This window comes from Melanerpes formicivorus, unplaced genomic scaffold, assembly GCF_026170545.1.
Source record: "Melanerpes formicivorus ecotype bairdi unplaced genomic scaffold, bMelFor1.0.p_v2 SCAF_14, whole genome shotgun sequence".
In the NCBI taxonomy this organism is placed as follows: Eukaryota; Metazoa; Chordata; class Aves; order Piciformes; family Picidae; genus Melanerpes; species Melanerpes formicivorus.
The window spans coordinates 2,971,689-2,972,517 of record NW_027142366.1 but is presented as its reverse complement, the minus strand read 5'-3'; positions in this window follow the sequence as shown (position 1 = coordinate 2,972,517).

The window sequence follows — 829 nt, the reverse complement described above, 5'->3', positions numbered from 1 at the left end:
CAGTCCCTGAAGGGGGCTACAGGAAGGCTGCAGAAGGACTGTTTCCAAAAGTCTGCAGTGATATGACAAGGGACAATGGTTTGAAATGGGAGGAGAGGAGATTTAGCTTGGATGTTGGGAACAAGTTCTGCACCATGAGAGTGGAGGAACACTGCAACAGGTTGCCCAGGGAGGTAGCTGAGGCCCCATCCCTGAAGGTATTCAAAGTCAGGTTTGACAGGGCTCTGGACAACCAGATCTAGTGGAGGATGTCCCTGCTGGCTGCAGGGGGTTTGGACTGGATGAGCTTTGGAGGTCTCTTCCAGGCCAAACCATTCTATGATTCTATGATTCTCTGCCAAGTACTTCTACATGTCCCTCTGGGTGGTGCTTCCCAAGGCAGTGTTCTTCAGTGCCTTCTTCCAGCCAAGGAGCTTCCTCAGAAATGTGGGTGCTGGGGGAAAAAATGAGAAGAAAAGCACTATCATAGACTCATAGAATCAACCAGCTTGGAAAAGACCTCAGAGATCATCCAGCCCAACCTACTACCTAATGCCCAACACCTCCTGACAGCTAAGCCATGGCTCCAAGTGCCACATCCAAGCCTTTTTTGAACACCTCCAGGGATGGTGACTCCATCACCTCTCTGGGCAGCACATTCCCATGGCCAATCTCTCTTGCTGGGAAGAACTTTCTCCTCACCTCCAGCCTAAACTTCCCCTGGCACAGCTTGAGACTGTGTCCTCTTGTTCTGGTGCTGGGTGCCTGGGAGAAGAGACCAACCCCCACCTGGCTACAGCCTCCCTTCAGGTAGTTGTAGAGAGCAAGAAGGTCTCCCCTGAGTCTCCTC